At 34.5% G+C, this 5,521-nt stretch overlaps 1 long non-coding RNA gene and 1 pseudogene across 1 annotated transcript; one reads left to right on the top strand and one right to left on the bottom strand.

The window, feature by feature from the left end:
• The first annotated feature begins 1,519 nt into the window (after window positions 1-1,519).
• LOC130745339 (CO(2)-response secreted protease-like) lies at window positions 1,520-3,739 on the top strand (annotated as a pseudogene).
• On the bottom strand, window positions 2,216-4,714 carry LOC130745340 (uncharacterized). Its single transcript, XR_009021693.1, has 2 exons — window positions 4,430-4,714; window positions 2,216-2,653 (listed from the first exon to the last, which is right to left on the bottom strand). It is a non-coding gene; the product is annotated as an uncharacterized LOC130745340 (long non-coding RNA).
• Window positions 4,715-5,521: the final 807 nt, after the last annotated feature.

Here is a 5,521-nt window from a genome sequence, read left to right as displayed (position 1 = left end):
TAAATAATAAATAAGGATAGATAAAAACTATCAAAATCTAGCAAATCACAATAAAAACTCATAAAATCCAGCATTAATTAAAAATCCGAAAATTCAATAAAAATTAATTATTATACTCTATAAATAAATGTAAAATAAAATAAAATATTTCCTGGAAGTAAAATTAAATAAATAATAAGATAAAATTAAGAATTAAACAACCTAAATTCTAATCAAATCTAAAATTTAAAAAGGTACTAAATAAAGATAGATAAAAACTACCAAGTCTAGCAAATCACAATAAAAACTCATAAAATCCTGAATTAATTAAAAATCCGAAAATTTAAGAAAATTTAATTAATATACTCTAAAAGTAAATCTAAAATAAAATAAAGTATTTTCTGGATTTAAAATAAATAATAAGATAAATTAAAATAAAATTAAGAAATAAACAACCTAAATCCCAATCAAATCTAATATTAAAAATGGTATTAAATAAAGATAGATAAAAACTAACAAAATCTAGCAAATCACAATAAAAACTCGTAAAATCCAGAATTAATAAAAAAATTCGAAAATTCGATAAAAATTAATCAATATATTCTAAAAATAAATTTAAAATAAATTAAAAGACCAAATCTTATCCTTTAAAATAATATCAATCAATTATTTTAGAATATATAAAATTAAAACATATATCAATTGAAAATTATATCTTCTAAAATAATATCAATTAATTAGGTTAGAATATATAAAATTAAAACATATATCAATTGAAAATTATATCCTCTAACAAATTGACACGTGGAATAATTTTTATGAGAATTAATCTGGTGCTGACACGTCACTAAGAATTAATCTAGTGCTGACATGTCACTATGAAAGTTCTTCTTTTCTAATATATATATTGATTAGAGAAAATCTTTTAAAATTTTAATGGATTATTATCTCAGCACTACATGTTTTATTTTTATATTGTAAATTATGAGAAAGAATAAAATGATAAATCAGGGGATTCCTGTAAATATGCAGTAAATTAGGCTTGAGACATTTCCTAATTTAAAGGGATAAAGATATAAATTTTTTTTTGGATGATTTGGTTTTAAATCAAAATAGGTCAAGATTTATTTGATTTTGAAATAAAATATGTCAAGATTTTATTTAGTAATTATGGTGTGACACGTGTCAACAGAAGAGAAGCTCAAATGAGAATTAATCTTTGAGTGACACCTCATCAAATTGGTTTGAGAATTAATCTGAAGTGACACCTCATCAAATTGGTCTGATGGAAGTTCTTCTTTTCTAATATATATTGATATTGATATTGATATTAATATTGATATTGATTCTTATTTTTCAGAACTAAGAATTTCACATCATCCCCTCCAATGGTTAAGAACTGAGATTCTTAACTCAAAAATAAGAACTAAGAACCTTGTATTGGAAATGCTCTAAGAACCTTTTTTAGTTGCCGTGACAACTTTATTAATGGGATAGGGAATGAGATACCAAACATGGACATAAGATCTTAATACAGTTTGGTTGATTTGTGATTATGATTTCTTCTTCATGTTTCCTTTGTTTACACTGTCAGGGAACAGGCATTAGCTTCTCAAACCTTACTAGTTCAAAGTTGTATCCTCTTGTCTTTGGAGAGAAAGTTGCTGCCAAATTCGCCCCAGCTTCTCAAGCTAGGTACACACCTAATTGTCATTATTCTTGTCATGTTATTGTCATCCTTTTAAACCAAAAATAATTTAAGAATTGTCATTTCATTTCTCACTATTTCTCTTGCCATTAACTTAAAAAATAAAGTTCAACAGGCCAACTCAAATTAGGTGCATCAATTGCTGTTACTGACGGTATATGTAACTAGTACACTTTATACCAGAATAAGTGATTGCATACTTGATAAACGTAGTGTGTTAAGGACTTAACTGTTTTCTGAAATGAATGCAGGAACTGTTATCCTGGATCACTAGATTACAACAAAGTAGCATGCAGCATTGTTGTTTGTGTTAGTGATGATCCAAGTATTTCAAGACGAGTCAAGAAGCTAGTTTTACAGGATGCTAAAGCCATGGGAATGATACTCATTGACGAGGACAGAAAATATGTTCCCTTTGATGCTGGTACATTACCCTTCACAGAGGTGGGGAATCTAGATGGGTATCAAATCCTTAAGTACATAAACGACACCAAGTAAGCATTATCAACCTTCACACATGGTGATCAGTGACCTAAGAGATAAAAATAACTTTTAACTAAATGCTGAGTCTATGATGCCTTCTATACAGAAACCCAACTGCAACAGTTCTTCCAACAGTAGAAGTTCCTAGATATAAGCCTTCACCAGTTGTTGCATCTTTCTCATCAAGAGGCCCTTCAAGCCTTACAGAAAACATTCTCAAGGTAGTTTTCAACTTTTTGTTCCTAAATGCAGTTCATTTCACATCCATGAACCAAGAATTAACATAAGCATCTTGAGAACAACACACTCACTGTTTCTTTCACTAATCTGTTTTCCAGCCAGATGTCATGGCTCCAGGTGTTAGCATCTTCGCTGCCATGATTCCCAAAAGTGATGAACCAGGAAGTGTTCCAATTGGGGAAAAGTCATCCTTGTTTGGCATAAGATCTGGTTCATCCATGGCTTGTCCACATGTGACAGGAGCTGCAGCATTCATCAAATCAGTACATGGAAGATGGAGTCCTTCAACGATCAAATCAGCATTAATGACAACAGGTTCAAGACCCACATCGAATTTGGATTTTCTGCAGTCAGGGAAATATGACATTCACGCAGTCAAGGAATGAGTTGTTTGATCAAAATTGAACGACTCATATGTTGAGCTTATCTGAGCCGTCCGATCTTATGAAAACGACTCAGATTACTTGAATGCGTGAATTTAGAATTGTCATTACTACAGGGAACCCAGATCCATCAATATCGGTTTTCTTGTCTTTTAAAGATACATGAGAGAGAAAAAAGGGAATTGAATCATTGATACTAATATTGTACTTTTCTTGTTCCATTCTTCAGCTACAACCTACAATAACATGAGGAAGCCTGTGACCAACAGCTCAAACTACTTTGCCAACCCACATGAAATGGGAGTTGGGGAAATTAACCCACTAAGAGCTCTCTACCCTGGTTTGGTCTTTGAAACAGGTGTGGAAGACTACATCAGATTCCTTTGTTACTATGGTTATTCACAGAAGAACATAAGGTCAATGTCTAAGACAAATGCCACTTGTCCAAAGAAGTCCTCTGAAGATCTTATCTCCAACATCAATTACCCATCAATCTCTACAAAAAAAAATTAAAAGGCAACTGAAAGCAAAAGTGATCACAAGAACAGTTACCAACGTCGGACCCCTTAATGCCACATATGCTGCGAAGGTGCATGCACCAGAGGGATTGGTTGTTAAGGTCATCCCCAATAAACTTGTGTTTTCTGAGGGTGTTCAAAAATTGACCTACAAAGTCTCATTCTATGGCAAGGACGCCAATGCTGGATACCATTTTGGGTCTCTAACATGGCTTGATGGTAGACATTATGTTCATACAGTATTTGCAGTCCAAGCTGAATAAACTTGCACGTATACACACACACTAGCACATATTTAAATAGATTGCATAATACATGCCTGATTCTGATTTTGATTTTTTTTCAGTCTAACTTTTGTTTGTGTGGGAATGAGCTTTTTCCATTCACTAGAGTGAAGAGTCCATAATTCAAAGGAATAATTTATCAATGAAACTCCTCTTACCCAACTTGCATTTATTGGTTCTTAAAAATAAGTTTCAAGCAAGAAATGTTCCCCATAGAACTAATGTTCTAAAACTAGTAATAGGGTGTTCAAAATTAATTCATGAAAGATATTTTGGGGATGCTAGTCTATGCGTTGGTCACAGAGACACAGACCTAGAATGAGTCGTAACAATTAAATAAAATATTTATGGATTGAGTGGATTTTTATCATTTCTTAACTAATTAACTTCCCAACCTAACAAAAGTTTCAAAAGAAAAAAGCGAAACTGATATCTCAATGCACAAAATCCCGATAACTAGATCTCTAACTCATGAACCCTACTGCCCATTTGTCAAAATCATTAACAATTTGACGTCCCTGAGGGTTAGCTCAAATGGTTTGACTGGTAAGAGTTATGAGACATAAGGGTTGGGTGGGATGAAGGGTGAAGGGTCCGGGGTTTGAACCCTGAGGAGGGACTACTTTACCAACATTACTAACAACTAACATTTGTCTATAAAAGAATATTAACAATTTGACATTCTGAATCCAATTGTGTCAAATTTAAAAATTAGAATCCATGAGAAAAACATATTGTTCACGAGTTCCCAACAAGTTGACCACAAGAATCACATTCACACATATTTGAGTTGATGAGTGAATGAAAATAATAGAGCTTTCTAATAACACTTACTTTCTTTCATAACCTAAATGGCTGTCAAAACTAATCTGGTATTATTGGTTGCCGCATCTCCCGGATAAACTTCATGTTCTCCTCCAAGCAAGCTAGGTACTCGTCGGTCTTCATGGCTAACTGCTTGGCGTCAAACAAGCACGCCCCCCTGAAGCTCATGAGCGCCTGATGAATTTCATCCCACCTGACATTCCCCAACTCCTCATTTAATTCATTCCACAAATCCTCATTCAATTCTTCTTCTTCATCATTGCTACAATCCCACTTGAGCTTCCTTAAGTCCTCGGCAAAGAATCAAATCTTTCAAAAAACCATTCTTTCCTCATCTGGGATAAGTTTTCATCATCTCATCGAAGGAAGCTACTCTGGCATTGCTCAATTGGCTAACCACTTAGCACCCTCATACGTTATATCATCCAAGTTCTGGATCCTAACCATTAACACGGTGGCTCTATTCCATAGCATTATCCTGGTTTTCATCGGATTGAAGGTCCGCCAGTCCATGTCTTCCACAATGCGGCGAAACCTGGCGGCCTTGGCGAGAATCCGATGGTATAAAACATTTCTGGATGCGTTGAACTCCGATAAGAATTGAAGATCAGATCCAAGTACCTTGCCTTCAAAATATCCTCTGACTCGAAAAATCAAACTGCTTCCAGTTCTTGTGCAATTGCGAGGCCCAATGATTTCTCATCAACGTTATGTGCTTCAACTTCTCCTGCAATTGCGAGGCGCTCCATTGGTTTCTCAAAGGAGTCTGATTACTGTCGGGCGAGTTGGGGTCATCGCCGGCACCACCGGAGGAGTTGAAGGTGCATAAGAGGCGGCGATAGTGGAGCAGACAAGGGTTTGACAAAGTGTGGATTCTAATTCTCAGGGAGAATGCCGCCATAGCTGAAGAAGAATGATGATGTAAAACCCTAAATTGATTGGATTTGGGGGTAATATGAGGGAATTGGGTTTGGACTACTTTGGAGCCCCACCCCTTAGGCTTTTGCACCTCACTTCAAGTGGGGAAATTATCGTAAAGTCCTCCCTGACTAAAATATGGTATATTATATGTCGTTTTCAATATGAACAATACTTTACCAC

This window comes from Lotus japonicus, chromosome 3 (genome assembly GCF_012489685.1).
Source record: "Lotus japonicus ecotype B-129 chromosome 3, LjGifu_v1.2".
Lineage (NCBI taxonomy): Eukaryota > Viridiplantae > Streptophyta > Magnoliopsida > Fabales > Fabaceae > Lotus > Lotus japonicus.
This window is presented reverse-complemented; position numbering and strand designations above follow the sequence as displayed.